Genomic DNA, 21,661 nt, shown 5'->3' with positions numbered 1-21,661 from the left:
AGCAGAATTTCCACTGAGGTACATACTGCCCACCCACCCTCAGACCCAGGGCTGGTGGCTTTAAGCACATACTGGGATGAGCAGACCTGGCTGGAATTGTGCCGGGTCTCCATCCAGCTCACCTGGCTGCAGGAGTCAGGGAGAGGAGGGCCTGAGGGTAAGAGGAGGCATAAGACCACCATCTGCCAGGAGGAAATGGAAAGTGCAGTATAGTAAACTATCTATGTGTCTAGTTTCAAACAGATCCCCAAGTACAGTTGCATCCCCAGCAAGAGGTCTGGGCCTTGCTTTGGAGGGGAATTAATGATGAACAAAGAACAAAAGGAGATCTACAACACAAACCCAAGCAGAGACAAAACCTTAGATGACAGGGAAATCAACTTTCAAAATAACCCTATCAAGACATGGCATCCAGGGGTGAAAATCTCCCTGGAGATGACTCCCAGAGATGAATCTGGCCCTGGGACCATAGGATCAACAATTCCATCCTGATGAAAAGGGGGAAAAGAAGTGTGATTAATAAAGTATCAGTGGCACAGAGGTTCTAGAGTCAAGAGGCTACTCTGGAGATTGCTCTCATGCAAGATTCAGTTAGACATTGCTACTTATCATAGCCTGCCAAACCCCAACCAGGAGCATTCCAGCCAATCCTAAAGAACACCTAGGTCCGTATATAAGATTCCACAAGGGTTCCACGCACTAGAGTAACTTTCCAGAAACCTACAACCTCCAGATGGATCCCTGGACCACACAAGTCCTGAAACCTAGAGGGCCCAGCTTCTTCAGAATATGAGATTCCATCTCCCTACCCCACATTAGTGACAGACCCTTCCAAAATGAAAAAGTTAGGATGGCCACAGCCCAAACACCCCTAAGGAGAAGTATGGAAAGATCAAAGGTGATGATGGAGTTATATGAAGAAGATAGGATTTAACAAATGAATATGAATGCTGAATCATTAAACTGATATCTCTTAGTCTCTCAAAAACCTAAAATTGTAGAAATGTAACCCATGTTAAACCCTGAAATCTGTTCTACAACTAATTGTAGTGCTTTGCTTTGAAATTTACTGCTTTTTTGTATATATGTTATTTTTCACACACAAAAAAAAAAGAAAGAAGGGAAGTTGATTGTGATGATAAAAAATATTTAAGCCTTCTAGCCTCCTATATTCTGGAGCAGCTAGAAGGAAAAATCTGAGAGGATCGTATGGTAGCCCATGACAAACTCTGGGATCTGTCCTGTAATTACTTGTTGAAGAGCGCTTTGAAAACTATTGTTTTTTTATTTCTTTGCTTTGTATATGTTATACTACACAATAAAAAAGTTATTTTTTTATAAAATAAACCCTATCAAGATAATCAAATGCCTCAAAGCCAACAGAAAATCATAAAACATATGAAGATGCAGGCAGATATGACCCAGCCAAATGACCAAATAAAAACACTGCAGGAGACACAAAATTTGGAACAATTAATCAAAGATGTACACACAACTCTCCTAAATAAATTCAATCAACTAGCTAATGATATAAAAGATACCAGAAAGACAATAGAAAGCGTAAAGAAAAAATTGACAGAATAAGTAGAAACATAGCAGATATAACAGGGATGAAAGATACTGCAGAGTAAATTAAAAACATATTACAGATACACAACAGCAGATTTGAAGAGGCATGAGAAAGAATAGGCAAACTAGAGGAAAGGACAATTGAATTCAAATGAACAAAAGAAAAAATGGCAAAAGGATGGAAAATTTTCAAGTGGATCTCAGGGAAATAATGAACAACACAAAGTGCACAAGTATTAAGAAATTATTGGTGTCCCAGAAGGAGAAAATAAGAGTAAAGGACTAGGAAAACCGGATGAGGAGATAATGGGGGAAAAATTTCCAACCATTATAAAAGATCCAAATATGCAAATCAAAGAAGCCTGTGAACTCCAAATAGAATGAATCCAAATAGGAATACTCCAAGATAGCAGTCAAATGTTAAAGAGAAAAAGAAAGTAGCAAGAGAAAAGTAGACTCACCACATACAAGGGGAATCACATTGCACAGAATTCAGACTATTCAACAGGCACCATAGATGTGAGAAGGCAGTAATATGATATATTTAAGATCCTGAATGAGAAGAACTTCCAGCCAAGAGTTCTCTAACCAGCGAAGTTCAGCTTTAAAAGTAACGGAGAGATGGGCAGTGCAACGGGTGGCTTAGTGGCAAGAGTTCTTGCCTGGCCTGGAGCCTGTCCATGCTAAAGAAAAGTGAGGGAGAGATTAAAATTTTCACAGAGGGAAAAATTCAACTTCCCCAAGTTGAATTCTTGATATTCTCACAAGCAGTGTGGACAACCAAAGCTACAGGCTGAGCCCCCAGTCTTGGGGTTTGTTCATATGAAACTTAACCCCACAAAGGATAAGTCAAGCCTACTTAAAATTAGGCCTAAAAGTCACCCCCAAGAGAACCTCTTTTGTTGCTCAGATGTGGCCTCTGTCTCCAGCCAATACAACAAGCAAACTCACCACTCTCCCCCGTCTATGTGGGACATGACTCCCAGGGGTGTGAACCTTCCTGGCAACATGGGACAGTAATCCTAGAATGAGCCGAGACTCAGCATCAAGGGATTGAGAAAAACCCTAAATGAGCTGAGACTCAGTATCAAGGGACTGAGAAAACCTTCTTGACCTAAAGGGGGAAAAGAGTGAAATGAAACAAAGTGTCAATGGCTGAGAGATTCCAAACAGAGTTGAGAGGTTATCCTGGAGGTTATTCTTACGCATTAAGTAAATATCACCTTGCATCTATTCAAGATGTAATAGAGAGGCTGGAGGGAACTGCCTGAAAATGTGGAGCTGTGTTCCAGTCAGTAGCCACGTTTCTTGATGATGATTGAATAATGATATAGCTCTCACAATGTGACTGTGTGATTGTGAAAACCTTGTGTCTGATGCTCCTTTTATCTACCTTGTCAACAGACGAGTAGAACATATGGAATAAAAATAAATAATAGAGGGAAAAAAAATTTTCACAGACAGAATTTGTCAACGAGAGACCAGCCCTTCAAGAAATACCAAAGGGGGAAAATAAGCTGAAAAAAAAAAAAATACAGGAGAGGAAGATCTGGAGGAGGACACAGAATTAAAGAGTTCCAATAATGGTAACTTAGAGGATAAAAAGAGAAAGAGGAAAAGAATATATAGATATGACAAATAAAATCCAAAGAATTGGAGGGTAGATTCAAGAAATAACTTTACAGGAATACTCACCAATTTAAAAGAAACAGATTGGCAGAAAAGAATAAGAAATATGATCCACCCATATGCTACCTACAAGAGACTCATCTTAGGCCCAAGGATACAAATAGACTGAAAGAGAAAGGATGGAAAAAGATGTTCTATGCAAGTTGTAACCAAAAGAAAGTGGGAGTAACTACACTAATGTCAGACAAAATAGACTCTAAATGTACAGGCATCATAAGAGACAAAGAAAGAAACTACATATTAATAAAACAGACACTACACAAAGAAGAAATAACAATCATAAATGTTTATGCTCCTAATCAAGGGCCTCCAAAGTACACAAGGCAAACAGTGGCAAAACTGAAAGAAGCAACAGACGTTTCAACAATAATAGTGGAAGACTTTAACATACCACTCTCCTCTACAGATAGAACAACCAGACAGAGGATCAACAAGGAAATAGAGAACTTCTAGCAATTTGATAAATAAATTAGACCTAACACATATGCAGATCATTAGACCCCAAAACACCAGGAGATGCAGTTTTCTGTAGTGCTCATGGAACACTCTCCAAGATAGATCATATGCTGGGGCATAAAAAGGTCTTTATAAATTTAAACAGACTGAAATTAGTCAAAGCACTTTCTCTGATCACAATGGAATGAAGTTGGAAATCAACAGAACTTTCACAAATATATGGAGATTAAATAACATGCTCTTAAACAACCAGTGGGTCAAAGGAGAAATTGCTAGAGAAATCAGTAGCTATCTGAAGATGAATGAAAATGAGAATACAACATAGTAGAGTTTGTAGGGTGTGACAAAGACTGTGCTGAGATAGAAATTTATTGCCCTGAATGTCTATATTAAAAAAGAAAGAGAAAAATCAAGGACTTGAGGAACTAGAGAAAAGCACAACAAACTAACCCCAAAGCAAATAGAAGAAGAGAAACAGAAAAGATTAAAGCAGAAATAACAAGGATCAATAAAACCAAAGTGGTTCATTGAGAAAAATCAATAAAATAGATAGATCTGTGGATAGGCTGACAAAGAAAAAAAAAGAAAGAAAATGCTAATAAAATCAGGAGAGTAGAATTGTTACCACAGTCCATGAAGACACACAAAAAAATAAGAGCGTACAATGAATAAACATATACCAACAAACTAGACATCTTAGATGAAATGTACAAATCACTAAAAACATACAAACAACCAAAACTAATCTGAGAAGAAATAGAAGAGCTCAACAATGAATCACAAGTAGAGATTCAACCAGTCATCAAAATTCTTCCTACTAAGAAAAGCCCAGGGCCAGATGCCTTCACAGGGGAATTTTATCAAACATTCCAAAAAGAACTAACACCAATCCTGCTCAAACTCTTCCAAAGAACTGAGGAAAAAGGAACATCACCTACCCCATTTTATGAACTTACCATCACTCTAATACCAAAACCAGGTAAAGATGCTACAAGAAAGGAAAACATAGGCGAACATCCCTAATGAATACAGATGTAAAACATCCCCACAAAATACTTGCAAATCAAATCCAATGACACATTAAAAGAATTATACACCACAACCAGGTAGGGTTTATTCCAGGTGTGCAAGTGTAGTTTGACACAAGAAACTCAATCAATGTAATACAGCATATCAACAAATCAAAAGAAGAAAATCACATGATCATCTTGATTGATGCTGAAAAAGAATTTGACCAGATTTAATATCCTTTCCAGATAAAAATACTTCAAAATGTAGGAATTGAAGGAAAATTCGATCATAAAGAGCATATATGAAAAACCTATACATTCCTACTCAACAGGGAGAGACTGAAAGCCTTCAAGATCGGGAATGAGACAAAGATGCCCTCTGTAACCATTATTATACAACATTGTACTAGAAGTTCTAGCTAGAGCAATCAGGCATGAAAAAAATAAAGCATCCAAATCACAAGGAAGAAGTAAAAATTTCATTATTTCCAGATGATATGTTACTATACTAAGTACTCTGATTCTTGTAATCAGAATGAATACTGCCAATCCATGGGGTGAGTTGGCAAAAGAGGTCATCAAAATATCATCATTTGATTCTAATGCTTCACTTGTACGAAGCCAGGCTCTGGGGTATAATGTTTTTGACAACTTTATGGAGTTTCGTGGAAAAGGAGGTATAGAGATGTTGGGTGGTTGTTGTTAGAGACACTGTATACATTAATGACTGAAAGGAATGGGCTTAAGCCTTCAAATGAGAAGCTTACATGCCGTCTGGCAGATTAATTGCTTCTATGAGTGTCCTGAAGGAAAACCTTATTTCGTGTAGCCGTAGACTTGAGATCTCCGAAAATTAGACTCAGAATCCTATTGTTAGAGTAGAAACTTTACAACTGAAATCTCAATCTTGCATGGTATCTGCCATTAAAGTGAGGGCATTGATTGGAAAGGAGTGGGACCCTGAAAAATGGGACGGTGACATATAGATTGATAATGATGTTGGTGGTGAGGTTGAAACCCTAGGTCATGCTGAGTCTTCTCTAGATAACCTTGTAATAGTCTTCCCTGAATACATGGCTGCCCCACCTCCAGTCTGCCTTGAGGAATTGGCCACCCAACCTCCACCTGAAGGGATTAGCCCTAGAGTGATTAATCCTGTCTCACCAGATGAAACTGCAAATGAATGCCCTGAAGCAAATGGCTTGAAAGAGACTTCTAATTCTTTTCATGACCCACCCCCACCACCCCTCATTTCAGACTTATAACTAGACTAAAGTCCCAACAGGTCCCAAGTACCACACATGAGGAGGTACTTTATACTCCAATAGAACTGTGTGAGTTTTCCAATTTATACAGACAGAAATCAGGCAATGTGTGTGGCAATGGATTTTAAGGGTGTGGGATAATGGTAGGAGGAATATAAGGCTAGATCAGGCTGAATTTACTGATATGGGCCCACTAAGCTGAGATTCTGCATTCACTTTTATAGCTTGAGGGGTTAGAAAAGGCATTGAGTTTGTTTGGATGGTTGGCTGAAACATGGATCAAAAGGTGGCCAACATTACCTGAGGTTGAAATGCCAGAAATGTCCTGGAAAAATGTAGATGAGGGAACCCAGAGCCTTAGAGAGACTGGAATGTTAGAGTGGATTTACCATGCAAAGCCTGCTCTTACACCCCAGGAATGTCCAGGGGATGCACCTTTTACCAGAACAGTGAGAAAAATTTGTGAGATTAGTGCCATCATCCCTGAAGAGCTCTGTAGTTGCACTTCTGTGTAGGTCAGATATTACTGTGAGAACTGCTGTCACTTAGCTAGAATCCTTAAACATAATGGGGATGACTGGCTCCTGAGTTGGCAGAAGCCAGGCGGCAGCACATTCAGGGTGGACATGGCTATTATAATAGACAGCAAACTCAAAGCAGCAGTCAAAATAATTGGTCACAGAGATTTGTGGCATTGGCTAGTAAATCATGGGGTACCTATAAGTACAAGAGAAGGGCAGTCTACTAAATTCTTATTTGAGCTGTATAAACAAAAGAGTTCTAGGTAAAGTGAACAGAAGTCTAATTTGAATTACAAAACCACAGAGTCACGGCCCCTTAACCAATTTCCAGACTTGAGACAGTTTACAGACCTAGAGCCCCTTGAATGAAGGGGAGGCCAGGTCCCTTTGGGGAAGAACCTTGCTATACCACCACAAATTTATACTGTTAATCTTCCTCTAAACCTTCCCCAAGGAGGCCAACAGTCTTTTACCAGGGTAACTGTGCACTGAGGAAAAGGAAATAATAAGATATTTGGGGGATTATTAGAAACTGGTTCAGAAATGACATTAATTCCAGGGAACCAAAAACATCACTCTCGTCCACCAGTGAGAGTGGGGGCTTATGGAGGTCAGGTGATCGATGAAGGTTTAGCTCAGGTCTGCCTCATAGTGGAGCCAATGGGTCCCCAGACCCATTCTGTTGCTATTTCCCCAGTTCCAGAATGCATAATTAGAATAGACATACCGAGCAACTGGCAGAATCCTCACTTTGGCTCTCTAACTCGTGGAGTGAGAGCTATTATGGTGGGAAAGGCCAAGTGGAAGCCATTAGAACTGACTCTATCTAAGCAAAATAGTAAATCAGAAGCAATACTGGATTTCTGGAGGGATTGCAGAGATTACTGCCACTCTTAAGGACTTGAAGGATGCAGGGATGGTGATTCCCACCACATCCACATTCAACTCTCCTATTTGGCCTGTGCAGAAAACAGATGGGTCTTGGAGTATGACAGTGGATTATCATAAGCTCAACCAGGTGGTAACTCCAATTGCAGCTGCTGTTTTGGATGTGATATCATTGCTTGAGCAGATCAATACAGGTTTTAGTTCCAAAAGGGGGAGTGCTTCCAGCAGGATAAGCAACAATGATTCCATTGAACTGGAATCTGAGACTGCCACCTGGTCACTTTGGGCAACTCATGCCCCTGGATCAACAAGCCAAGAAGGGGATTACATTACTGGCTGGGGTAACTGACCCTGACTATCAGGGGGAAGTAGAACTGCCATTACATAATGGAGATAAAGAAGAGTTTTCCTGGAATATAGGAGATCCTCTAGGGCATCTTTTAGTACTACCATGCCCTATGACTAAAATCAATGGAAAACTGCAACAACCCAATCCAGCAGGACTACCAATGGCTCTGAAACTTCAGGAATGAAGGTTTCGGTCACCCCACCAGGCAAAGAACCATGGCCAGCTGAAGTGTTTGCTGAGGGTAAAGGGAACATGGAATGGGTAGTGGAACAAGGTAGTGATAAATATGAACTACAACCACATGATCAGTTATAGAAATGAGGACTGTAATGCTGTTTTGTTCATGTTACACTATTTAAGTTGTAAGATATTATGTTTAAGAATGAATATTACCCAAGGACTTGTATCCCATTCTAGGGAGATTTAATGCATTTTCAGTTATATGCAAGACAGTTGAATATTGTTAGGTGAGGGAAAAAATGTGTGTTTTATTGTTTTTTATTTAGAAATTAGGTATGGTTTAAGGTGATGTGTATAGCTGTCAAGTTGACAAGGGGTGGACTGTTATGATCAGGTTCACGTGTCAACTTGGCCAGGTGGTGGTACCTGTTTGTCTAGTTGGGCAAGTGCTGGCCTGTCTGTTGCTATGAGGACATTTCATAGAATTAAATCATGATCACATCAACTGCATCCACAGCTGATTCCATTTGTAATTGGCCAAGGGGAGTGTCTTCTGCAATGAGTGATGCTTAATCTAATCACTGGAAGTCTGTTAAGGAGGATTCAGAAGAGACAGGCTCTCTTCTCTTCCTGCTTCAGCTGGTGAGCCTCTCCTATGGAGCTCATTCAGACCCTCCATCAGAGTCATCAGCTTCACAGCCAGCCTTACAGATTTTAGACTCTATGTTTCCATGGTTACATGAGACACTTTATAAATTTTATATTTACAGATATTTCCTTTTGATTCTGTTTCTCTAGAGAATCCTAACTAATACACATGGTATGGTCTACATTTAACAGGAAGACATCAACAGTACCATAGCAATATCAGGGGTATACAATTAGGGGGTGTTCTGGTTTACTAAAGCTGCCAAAATGGAACATACCAAAAATGGAACAGCTTTTAAAAAGGGAATTTATTAAGTTGCAGGTTTACAGTTCTAAGGCCATGAAAATTTCCAAACTAAGGCATACAGAGAAAGATACCTTAACTCCAAAGAAAGGCCAATGTCAGTCACATGGGAAGGCAAGAGCTGGCATCTGCTGATCCTTGTTCCCAAATTCACTGTTTCCAGCTTCTACCAGTGGTTTCCTCTCTAAGCATCTGTAGGCCTTCACTTAGCTCCTCCAGGATAAAATTCTGGGTTCTGGCTTGCTTAGCATTTTGTGGGAAGGCACATGAAAATGTCTGTTGGGCTCTGCCCATGCTGCTCTCTCTGTTGGCACTCTAAGCATCTCCAAACATCCATGTCTCTTACAGCTATGAAGCAACTGTTCTCCAAGCATATGCACCTGAGGTTCCTCCAAAATGATTCCCATTTTAAAGGACTCTAGTAAACTAATCAAGACCCACCTTGAATGGGTGGAGTCATATCCCCATCTAATCAAAAGGCCACACCCACAATTGGGTGTGTCTTATCTTCATGGAAAGAATCCAGTCAAGGTTTCCTACCCTAAACAAGAACTTTGGCCCCACAATCCTGGATCAGGATTAGAATATGGCTTTTCTGGGGTACATAACAGTTTCAAACCAGCACTGCGGTTTAGGACAAGAGTTGAGGGGAGATTTGACTTTCATTCATTGAGGATATGTTCATCAGTTCTTTTTCTCTTTGGAGCAATGAAAATTGTTTAAAAGTGAGAGTGCTGATGATTGTAAAACTAAGTGAGGATAGTATGAGACACAGATTTTTTACTTTGGACATTAAACATGATGCCCAATGAATGGAGGTGACTGGATTCATCGACTAAGAAGTAGAATGGCAAACTGTGGTATATATGTATAATGGAATACTGTGCAGCTACAGAAAGGAACAAAGTTGTAAGACATGCAACAAGGTGAATGAAACTTGGGGACATTATGTGGTGCAAAATAAGTCAGAGACAAAAGAACAAAATTGTATGGTCTCTTTTTAAAAACACCTGCAAGAAAACTGGGGCCTAGATTGTAAGCAGTCACATTTAGTTCCAGAGCTGTTAATGTTATTTCTAGATTTTGAGAGGCTATGTTACATATGTACAACCTGATATTTCCCTGGAACTCTGGCTACCTTTATGACACCTAAGACTCAGAGTTGGAGTTCTGTAGCTCTGAAAGTCAGCAATGCTATATACAGCAACTGTTAAAGAAACCGAAAAAAAGAAGCGGGCTTCAATTAGAGATAACAATGAAGCCAACTGAGTTGGGACTAAGGTGAATCAGAATAAAGGTTTAAGGAGGCCATTGTCTGTATTTTAGAACTTCAACTACTATATGAGACCAAAGAAAGAAAGGTTTAGTCTAAAACCTAAATGTTCTGTAGCACATAATCTAACTTAACCTGTTGGGAAAGCTCATATAAATAGCCCAAACACATGGCGTCCACAATGGGAATGAGGGTTTGTAATTCTGTATCACTTAAGGTAATACTCAGAGACATCCCAGAGTATGTTGGGCAGTTAGTTAAGCATTGGCAATGTCCCCGAGGGAAAGGAGAAAAAATATGAAACTATTAAGCTTTACCACTGGGAAAACCCCGATACTGTCTCAAATATTAGGGACTCCCAAGTCAATAGGCCAGGTCCTTGATCTTGAGATTTACTTTTGTGAAGCTTACTTGTGCAGCGGAAAACCTAAACCCACTTATGGTTATTCCTAAGATTTACTTTCAGAAAACCTCTTTTGTTGCTCAGCTGTGGCCTCTCTCTCTCTCTAAGCCCAACCATGCAAGTAAAATCATTACCCTCTCCTCATGTGGAATATGACATCCAGGGGTGAAAATCTCCCTGACAATATGGGACAAGACTCCCAGGGACAAGCCTGGCCCTGGCATTGTGGGATCAGCAATGCCTTCCTGACCAAAAGTGGAAAAATAAATGTAACATAATTAGATATCAGTGGCTAAGAGCTCAAATAGAGTCAAGAAGCTATTTTAGAGGCTACCCTTGGACATAAGCTTTAGCAAGATATTGCTAATTACCACGGTTTGCCATACCCCAATGAAAACCATTCCAGTTAACCCTAAAGAACACCTTGGGCTCTATCTGAGATTCTACAAAAGTTTCACATACTAAGATCACTTTCTAGAAACCAACAATTTCCAAATGGGTTCCTAAGCCAGATAAGTCCTAAATCCCAGAGAGGCCAACCTTTCCAAGAACATCAACTAGTTCCAAAGCCCCTATCCCATATTATTCGCAGCTCTTTCCAATACAAAAGAGTTGGAAAGGGCAGAGACCAAATACTCCTAAGAAACTGGGTGAAGGGTCAAAGGAGAAGGAGGAGATATAACAGAGAAGATAGGATTTAACAAAGGAGTATGACTGCTGAATCATTATATTGATATTTTAGTCTTGAGTATTCTGGAGGAGCTGGAAGGAAACACTTAAAATTGTAGAACAAACCTATACCAAACTCTGAAATCTGTTCTATAATGATTTCTTACAATATACTTTGAAATTTATTGTTTTTGTATATATATTTCATAATAAAAAATGTTTTTTAAATAAACCACATAGGCCTCACTCTCTCCAAGACCAACTCTGCAAGTGACATCATTGCCCTCCCCAATAAGTGGGACATGACGTCCAAGGATGAAAGTCTCCCTGGTGGTGTGGGAGATGACTCCTAGGAATAAGTCCAGCCCTGGCACCACGGGACCAACAATGCTATCCTGACCAAAAGGGGGAAACAACGTGTAACAAATAAGCTATCAGTGGCTGAGGGAGTTCAAATAGAGTTGAGAGGCTACTCTGGAGGATACTCTTACATAAGCTTCAGTTAGACATTTTCACCTATTGTGCTGGTTTGGAAGGATTGATGTATGCTAAAAAAGCAATAGTTTAATCCTAAACAATCTTGTAAGAGCAACAGTATCTTCTAATCTTTATTCAGTACTTTAGGTTGAAGACTTTAGATTATCTCCATGGAGATGTGACACTCTCAAGAGTGGGTGTTAAATTGGATTAGGTGGGTCTTGATTACTTTACTGAAATACTATAAAAGAGGAAACATTTTAGAGAAAGCTTGAGATTCTGAGAGAGCAGAGAATGTGGCAGCACCACAAAGCAGAGAGTCCAACAGCCAGCAACTTTTGAAGATGGAAAAAAATAAAACACCTCCAAGGGAGCTAGAGAGGAAGCTAGCAGATGATGCTGTGTTTGCCATGCGCCCTTTCAGATGAGAGAGAAACCCTGACCGTGTTCACCACGTGCCTTTCCACTTGAAAAAGAAACTCTGAACTTCACTGGCCTTCTTGAATCAAGGTATCTTTCCTTGGATGCCTGAGATTGGACACATCCATAGACTTGCTTTAACTGGGACATTTCTACAACTAAAAAGCTGTTAACTTGAAACTTATTAAGTTTCTGGTATATTGTATTCCAGCAGCTGGCAAACTAGAACACCTATCATAACTTGGAAAATCTCAACCAAAACCATTCCAACCAATCCTAATGAACACCTAGGACAAGGTTCCATGCACTAGGGTAACTGTCCAGAAACCTATAACCTCCAGATCGGTCCCTGGACCAGATAAGTCCTGAAACCTAGAGGGGCCAGCCTCTCCAGAACACCAGCTAGTTCCATCTCCCTACCCCATATTAGTGACAGGCCCTTCCAACATGAAAAAGTTAGAATGCCATAGCCCAGGTACCCCTAAAGAGTGGGACAGAAAGATCAAAGGTGATGGTAAGTTATACATAAAAGGTAGGGTTTAACAAATGGATATGACTGCTGAATCATTATATTGATATTTCTTTCAGTCTCCAGTATCTTAGAGCAACTAAAAGTAAAAACTAAAACTGTAGAATTATAACCCATACCAAACTCTGAAATACGTTCTACAACTAATTGGTTCACTGTGCTCTGAAATTTTTTGGTTTTTTGAATGTATGATAGTTTTCACAAAAAAGAAAAAAGTTGCTTGTGATGATAAAAAAAAAAAAACAACATTTATTCCTTATAGCCTCCAATGTTCAGGAGCAGCTGGAAGGAGAAATCTGAGGTGATGATATGGTGGTCCATGACAAACTCTGGGATCTGTCCTATAACTAGGAAAAAAACTACTGCTGTTTTCTTTCTTTGCTTTGTATATATGTTACATTCTACAATTGAAAATATTTTTATAAAGGCCACATAACATATGATTCATTTTATATAAAATGTCACAAATTGGCATATATGTATATAAATAATGAAACAGATTGGTTGCCAGAGGATTGGGGATAAGGGAAATATAGAGTGACTCAATGGTTATGGAGTTTCTTTATGGGGTTATGAGCATATTTTCTAATTACAGGTAACAGTTGTATAAGTTCGTAAATTTATTATAAACCACAGAATTGTATAGCCTTTAAAAACAATACCATTTATAGTAGCATGAAAATATGAAATAGTCAAAGGGTTAATCTATAAAAAATATAAATGTGCAAGATCTGTACAATGAATACAACAAAATGTTGCCGAGGGAAATTTTAAAAATCTAAATAAATGGAAAGATATACCTTGTTCATGGGTCATACTGCTTAATATCATTAAGATATCAATTACCCCCAATTGATCTACATTTTCATTGTAATCCCAATCAAAATCCCAGCAAGCTTTTCTGTTTGTGGAAATGTAAAGAACCTAGAAAAGCCAAAACAACTCTGTAAAAGAACAGAGATGGAGAACTATGAATACCTGATTTCAAAAATTATTATAATGCTACAGTAATCAAAACAGTGAGGCTCTGGTATTAATATAGATGAATGTAACAGAATAGAGTCCAGAAATAGATCCAAATATATATGACAAGTGATTTGGGGGATCTCTTTACCAAAAGGTACAAATGCAATTCAGTGAAGAAAGGGTTAGTCTTTTCAACAAATAGTGCTGAACAATTGGACATCCATATGTAAAAAAATGAACGTCAAGCCATACCTTGTACCATCTACAAAAAAATATCTCAAATGGATGACAGACATAAATGTAAAATCTACAACTATGCAAACATCTATTTAAAAAAAAAAAACTGAAAAGAAAATCTCGGTGACCTTAGGTTAGAAAAAGATTTCTTAGGTATAACAAAAAAAGCATAAGCTACTACAGTAAAAATGAATGAATTAGACTTCTTTAAAATTTAAACATTTTGCTCCTCAAAAACCACTATAAAGAGAGTAAAAAGACAAGCCACAGACAGAAAGAAAATATTTTCAAGTCTTATATATGATATATTCTGATGTCTGGAATATATAAGAAAAAATTCTTAAAACTCATATAAGTAAACAAGCATCCCAATTCAAAAACGGGGGGGGGGGGAATTAAAAGATTTGAATGACTACTTTACCAAAGAAGATACACTGATGGCAAATAAGCACATGAACAGATGTTAAACATCATTAGACACCAGGAATGTCAAGTAAAACTACTATGAGACACTACTACACATATAAGAACTGCTAAATTAAAAATACTGACCTACCAAATGTTGACAAGAATGAAGAGGAGATGATGGCGGCTTAGTAAGGTATGTGCGTCTTAGTTCCTCCTCCAGAGCAACTACTAGGTGAACAGAAACAGTGCAGAACAGCTCCCGGGGCCATGGCAGGGAATGGACACACAGTGTACCCCAGTCTTGACTGGCTAGACTGACTGCGAGACTCTGCTGCGGTGAGATCCCCGAGCGGTGCGCGATTCCCCGAGCAGCGGCAGCTGGCGGCCGGAGCACCTCCCTCCCTCCTTCCCGGGCCGGCTGAGAGTCTCGGAGAGGCAAGTTTCCCAAGCCGCGGCGGCCGGCGCCCCTCTTTTGCGGGTGGCTTCCTGGACCGGCTACGAGTCTCAGAACAGAGGGCTACCCAAGCCGCGGTGGCCGGCAACCGGCGCCCCTCCCCCGCGGGCAGCTTCCTGGTCCGGTGGCGAATTCCCCAGGCCGCTGCGGCCGGCGACCGACGCCCCTCTCCCGCGGGCGGCTTCCTGGTTTGGTGGCAAATTCCCCAGGCCGCGCGGCTGGCAACCGACGCCCCTCCCCAGCGAGCGGCTTCCTGGCCCGGTGGCGAGTTCCCCAGGCCGCTGCGGCCGGTGACCGACACTCCTCCAGGGAGAGGAGGGAATTTCCAACAGTGGCAGGGACTGGGTCCAACCAAACACCAATAGGGGAATTAATAAAGGAGCCACAGGGTCCCCTCAAGCCGCGGCGGCTGACGCCCCCACCACGCGCGGCCCCCCGGACCAACTGAGAGAACTGGATCGGAAATCCCCAGGCCGCGGAGAACGGTGACCGGGGGGATCCCTTCCAAACACGTGAGACAAACGTGTGCCATGAGCGCCACCTACTGGGCAGGATAAGAAAAACAGAACCCAGAGATTTCACAGAAAAATCTTACAACCTTGTTGGGTCCGACACCCAGGGAAATCTGACTAAATGCCCAAATGCCAGCAGAAGATAACGGTCCACGCTCAGAAGATTGAGAATATGGCCCAGTCAAAGGAACAAACCAATAGTTCAAATGAGATACAGGAGCTGAGACAACTAATGCTGAATATACGAACAGAAATGGAAAACCTCTTCAAAAATGAAATCGATAAATTGAGGGAGGACATGAAGAAGACATGGGATCAACAAAAAGAAGAAATAGAAAAACTGAAAAAACAAATCACAGAACTTATGGAAGTGAAGGATAAAGTAGAAAAGATGGAAAAAACAATGGATACCTACAATGATCGATTTAAAGAGACAGAAGATAGAATTAGTGATTTGGAGGATGGAACATCTGAATTCCAAAAAGAAACAGAAACTATCGGGAAAAGAATGGAAAAATTTGAACAGGGTATCAGGGAACTCAAGGACAATGTGAACCGCACAAATATACGTGTTGTGGGTGTCCCAGAAAGAGAAGAATGAAGAGGAAATGGAACTCTTATACATTGCCTGTGGAAATATAAAATGATAAAAATCATTCTGGAAAACAGAATAGCAGTTTCTTAAAAAGTTAAACATATATCTACCATATGATTCAATACTATTCCTAGGTATTTATTTACAAGAGAGAAAAAAAAAGCATATATCCATACAAAGACTTGTACATGAATGTTCACAGAACCTTTATTCATAACAGCGTCAAAATGGTAACAACCCAAACATCCATCAACAGTGAATGGATAAACAAATAATTTATCTGATTTAATCAAGGTTCTATAAGGAAACAGAACCGAAAGGAGAGAGCTGTAAATATTATGAGATTTTTATAAGAAATGCCTCATGCATCTGTAGGGATATACAAGTCCAAATTCTGTAGGGCAGGCCACAAGCTGGGAAATCTGATGAGGTTTTCTATGAATTCCCTCAGAAGAAGCTGGCTAGCCAAAGCAGAGATGGAAATTCTCCTGATTGTCAAAATCATCACTTCTCCTTTTAAAGCCTCCAACTGCTATGTTCCAGGAGTCCACATGATAATAAACTAATGTCAAAGTAATGGAAGAGATGCTGCTCATTGTTGAAAGGAATCTCCTCAGTTGACTGTAGATGTAATGAGCCATAGAGGCAATCAACTTACTGATGATTTAAGTCCATGAAATGCCCTCCCAGTAACAATCAGGCCAGTGCTCACTTAAACAAACTGGGTACCTTCCCCGGCCAAGCTGACACAATGAACCTGACCATCACAATATCACATGATGGGATACTACCCAGCAATAGAAAGGAATGAACTATCAACACAGGTACCATAGAAGAATCTCAAAATAATTATTCTGACTCAAAGAAGATAGACAAAAAAAAAGTACATATTATATGATTCTATTTGTGAAATATTCTATAAAATCCAAATAAATCTATAGTAACAGAAAGCAGATCAGTGGTTCTAGAGGATGTGGGAGCCCTGGAACCTATAAAGGGGAAGAAAAAAACTTTGAGGAGTGATAAATTTATTTGATAATATGTTGACTATGGTAATGTTTCATGGTTATATACATCTATCAAATCTTATCAAATTGTACACTTTAAATATATGCAGTTTATTGCATGTAGATTATACCTAATAATACAGTTTAAAAATATTAGAATACATCTTAAAATGTTAACAGTGTTTATCATTAGGCTTATGGATAATTTGGGTCTTAACCTTTATGTTTTGCAGTATTTTCCAAGTTTTCTGTATCATGTTTTGTTTTTGTAATAAGAACAAAAAAAGTAAATATATTTTTAAATGTTTGAAAAAACACATTGCAAAGTTTTAACAGCTATATTAGAAATACAGGAAAACTTTAGCACACAGAGGAAGGAGCGATTTGATGGGTGACAATATATTAGATATCTTGGCTGACCAATACGTCACAACTTAATAACCAGAATCCATATGCAACTCAGCCCTCTGAAGTGTTGATCTATAAAGTTGTTGTTAAATTGTGATAACTGTTGAAAACATCTTTGTTGGTCTTAGTATAGTTGGTCATATTCCTGATAAGAAAATGACAACCATAAACATAAAATAAAACCAAGGAAAGATCAAAGGTTATAAACATATAATCAGGAATTTCTAGGTCCTGTCAAATGAGTCCAGATTCTTTAAACATAACATGAAACTTTTTATCATTTTCATGAATCAGGTCACAGAAGTAGCAGCTAACAACTTAAAATGTCATGTGTTACACTCGAATTAATCTCATTTAAGCAATGCCCATGAAAGTGGCTAAATTACCAGGTGGGTACAAAGAAGCCAATTTAGCAGGTTACAGAGTTCAAAATTGTACATCCACAAACAAAGCAGCAGAAAGCAATAGGGGTAATGAAATAGAATACAAAAGCAATAAAATATATCAAAAACATTTCATCCATCCTGAATTTTTGCCTGGGGGAAGAAGACTAAATTAAAGAATTAGCCATAGAATTAAGATTGCTATAAGACTCTAGGGAAGACTTGAATACATTCCAAGGGCTTTATAAGTTGACAGCATTTTTTTCTTTTGAGAGTTCTATTCTTAGTGCAACTCAAGAAAATAAGGCAGATCTTAAAGATTGGGAGCCTTGCTTCTGAGATTTCTTTCAAGATCTGATCCTATCTCCCCAGAGCCCTTTTCTATAAATTTTGCTGCTAATTCATCAAAATTGATAGGCAACTCCATGTGGGGCCGACTAGGCGCAGTGCGTTAATGCCCAATGGGAGCCAAGGTGAAGGCACGAGGGCAGCACAAGCTTCTTCCGGAACTGCAACCATGAATGAAGAAAATACAAATGGGGCAAATAGATGCAGTCAAGTTGGAACTAGTACTCAGAATGAAGCAGCATGACTTGCTTTGAAGGAGAAGATTGGTTACAACATGGTTCAAGAAAATCGGCAAAGGAAATTTGGTGGTCTTCCCCCAGGTTGGGAAGGTCCTCCTCCACATAGAGGTTGTGAGGCGTTTGCAGGAAAAATACCTCATGATATGTATGAAGATGAGTTAGTTCCTATATTTGAAAGAGCTGGGAAGATACATGAATTTTGACTCATGATGGAATTTAGTGGTGAAAATCATGGTTATGCTTTTGTGATGTACACCACAAAAGAAGAAGCCCAGTTAGCCATCAGAATTCTTAATAATTATGAGATTCAACCAGGGAAAGTTTATTGGTGTGCGTGTAAGCCTGGATAATTGCAGATTATTTATCGGAGTTATTCTCAAGGAAAAGAAGGAAGAAATTTTGGATGAAATGAAGAAAGTTACAGGAGTTGTAGATGTCATTGTTTATCCAAGTGCCACCGATAAGACCAAAAATCGTGGTTTTGCATTTGTTGAATATGAAGCTCACAGAGCTGCTGCCATGGCTAGGAAGCATTCCAACTATGGGGCCATACCATTCAGGTAGACTGGGTTGACCCAGAGAAAGAGGTTGATGAGGAAACCATGTAGAGAGTATAGTACTGTATGTGAGAAACTTAACGATCTCAACTACAGAGGAAACAATAGAAGCAGAATTCAATAAATTCAAGCCTGGTACAGCTGAAAGACTAAAGAAAGTTAGAGATTATGCTTTTGTTCACTTTTTCAACCAAGAAGATACAGTAGCTGCTATGTCTGTTATGAATGGAAAAATCATTGATAGAGCAAGTATTGAGGTAACAATGGCAAAACCAGTAAATAAAGAAAACACTTGGAGACAGCATCTTAATGGCCAGATTAGCCCCAATTCAGAAAACCTGATTGTGTTTGCTAACAAAGAAGAGGACCACCCAAAAACTCTAGGCAAGTCACCAACTCTTCCAGCTTGTCTCAGTGGTCCGCACAGCCCAAGTCTCCTTGAAATAGAAAGATGCACTTATCCTTTTTTCCCTGGAACAGAGCTTCCTACAATTAGCTTGTATTCCTCAAAATCCAGTCATTTCAATTCTGCAGTAATGCATTTGGGCTATTACTGCAGCAAAAATAATTGGGCACCAACAGAATATTATTTATATTCAACAAGTCAAGATGGGAAAGTACTTTTGGTATATAAAGTAGTTATTCCTGCTACTGCAAATGGATCCCAGAATTACTTCATGCCAGACAAACCCTGTACTACATTAGCAGATGCAAAGGAACTGGCAGCCCAGTTTACATTGCTTCACTTGGACAGGGAACACAATCTCTTCAGCCTGGGTCTAAGAATTTGAGAAAATAAACAGATCCTGTCCGATGTTGCTTGAGCTTATTCTCCTGCAGCTGATTTCATTCCTGTTGGCTAAAACATTAAGTCCCACGACAACATTAAGTTAATAGTCATGTATTTCAGGCCTCATTTATAGTACCAAAACATACTACAGAAAAAAACTTTACCTGTGCATTAGATGACCTGATTCTTTTTCTTCCATTTGTTAGATAACACCATAACTTTTATGAATAATCATTTTGTAGCCATTGTCACACCCCTTGGTTTATTCTACACTAAAGAACATAGTTGAGTTTTTGGAAAATACAGGATTTACAAATTTAGCCTGTGATATACACACACAAGTATATAAATACTACCATTAATGAAGCAGGAAATTATTGGTATATAAGATGAATGTTTATTGTAGAGTAGTAATATTTCAAATCTAATTGTATTTTTAATAATTTGGTTTAATTTTTGGATTTTTCTACACCATAAGTTGATAACGGTTTCTCAGTTTATTTTATGAAGATGATTCATTTTACTGTCTCATGGTACCACTAGGACTCTAACGTTAAATTGGTATGTTGAGTTGCATACATGATTATAGCAATGTTCAATTATATAGAATATATAATTATATAGAATATATAGAGAAATATTTAAATATATATTTATATATAAATATATTAAGTATATATAAATATTTAAATATTTCATTATTTAATCATTAAATAATGAAATATTTATATTGTTTATATATTTCATTATTTAAATAATGAAATATTGGACAGTTATTTTACACCAAATGTTTCTGAAGTCCAAGGGTGAGTGTTTCTGCTGGTTTGATGCCTAAAACAGTTTCATAAAAGAAACAAATATGAATTGGCTATTTTTTTATCTTTTCTTCATGGTCTACCCCTTATCATCAGAACCAAATTTAAAAGATGCTCCGTTGAGGAGCAAGATAAATCAGAGGTTCTCTATTTCTCAAAAGAAAAAAGAGAGACATGACATGATACAAGAATGCATTCCAGTAAAATCTCTGAAGCACCGTGTCTATGAAGGATATATAATGCTGACGTAAAACTATTAGGCTTTGCAGCATAGTAAAACGTAAAGCAATCTTTACCAGCAGTATAGTATCAGAATTTTGAATGTTAGAACATTATGTTAAAACGTGATTATAGTTTTAATGCTTTGTCTCTTTGAATTAAATTTGTATCTGTAAAGATGTGCAGCATAATTGTTCATGTATTTATTTACAGACTACAATTTTCATCGCAGCTCGTCTTTCCCCTGTTAGTGCTACCCTCTCCTCTGGGACTCCAGCCGCTTCCTTATACTTCAAGGCCTTATTCTTATCCAAGCGATCCCTCGTCACCAACAATATCACTTGCTAATGGCAGCCATGTTGGACAGCGGCTGTATATCTCCAATGAGGCCTCATTCTTCTGAAGAAAACACTGTAAACATTAGTATGAAAATTTGTAAAGCATGCAAATTAAAACATTGTTTCATTTCAGAATTGGTTTTGCACATATGGTTTTAAAAGATAAATTTGTATTTATTTTAACGTAGTAAAACATCAGCCATAATTCGGAATAAAATACAGTTGTAGAATTTGTGAAAATGCAAAGTTTAAAAAGTTAATTCAATGGTTTCTCTTGATACAGGTATAGCAAACTACTATTATTTCTAAACTTTTGGGATTTTAAATAATTCTAATTCTTGGGGGGACCATAGAAGCCAGCAGTTTATGTTAACTTTTTGCATAATAATTTTGCTAAACAGCATTTCATGAATATGAAAGCACCTGCAGACAATGGTGACGCCAAATTTGATCGCCAAGGATCACAATCTGTATTAGAGATTAGAACAATTATTTATCCAGAAGCATCTAACTATCATGTAGAAAGAAATGATGACTCCAAAAGCTTAAGATGCAAATTCTATACTAAATACTAAAGAGAAAACCATCTATCATTTGGTCCTTAAAAAATAATAAATATTTTCGTTAATTATTAGTTATAAAAATAAATTATAATTTTGCTGTTAATTTATTTGAGGTTTTTATAGTTATGCTTCATATAGGTTTTCGACAGTCATTGTATAGTTGTTTGAATAA

At 38.5% G+C, this 21,661-nt stretch overlaps 1 protein-coding gene and 1 pseudogene across 2 annotated transcripts in view; one reads left to right on the top strand and one right to left on the bottom strand.

The window, feature by feature from the left end:
• VWA8 (von Willebrand factor A domain containing 8) overlaps positions 1-21,661 on the bottom strand; it is a 631,595-nt gene that overhangs the window by 526,808 nt on the left and 83,126 nt on the right. The window lies entirely within an intron of this gene.
• On the top strand, positions 18,138-20,992 carry LOC143681369 (putative RNA-binding protein 46; annotated as a pseudogene).

This window comes from Tamandua tetradactyla, chromosome 4 (genome assembly GCF_023851605.1).
Source record: "Tamandua tetradactyla isolate mTamTet1 chromosome 4, mTamTet1.pri, whole genome shotgun sequence".
In the NCBI taxonomy this organism is placed as follows: Eukaryota; Metazoa; Chordata; class Mammalia; order Pilosa; family Myrmecophagidae; genus Tamandua; species Tamandua tetradactyla.
Note: the sequence above shows the minus strand (reverse complement) of the source record. Positions and strands in the feature narration are given on the sequence as shown.